The sequence below is a fragment of the Cariama cristata genome, unplaced genomic scaffold (genome assembly GCF_000690535.1).
Source record: "Cariama cristata isolate BGI_N322 unplaced genomic scaffold, ASM69053v1 scaffold5196, whole genome shotgun sequence".
Lineage (NCBI taxonomy): Eukaryota > Metazoa > Chordata > Aves > Cariamiformes > Cariamidae > Cariama > Cariama cristata.
In genome coordinates this window covers 45672-45985 of record NW_009623690.1, presented here as the reverse complement: position 1 = coordinate 45985, position 314 = coordinate 45672, and positions in this window count along the sequence as shown.

The following is a 314-nucleotide window of genomic DNA, read 5'->3' as shown; positions in this document are numbered from 1 at the left end:
CTCTTCTCCAGGCTAAACAACCCCAGCTCCCTCAGCCACCCCTCATAAGACTTACCCTCCAGACCCAGCTTCATTGCCCTTCTCTGCAGTTACTCCAGCACCTCAAGGTTTTTCTTGAAGTGTGAGGCCCAAAACTGAACACAGCACTCGAGGTGCAGCCTCACCAGTGCCCAGTACAGGGGGACGATCACTGCCCTGGTCCCACTGGCCACACCATTGCTGATACAAGCCAGGACGCTGTTGGCCTTCTTGGCCACCTGGGCACACTGCCGGCTCATCTTCAGCCAGCTGTCGACCCACACCACCAGGACCTT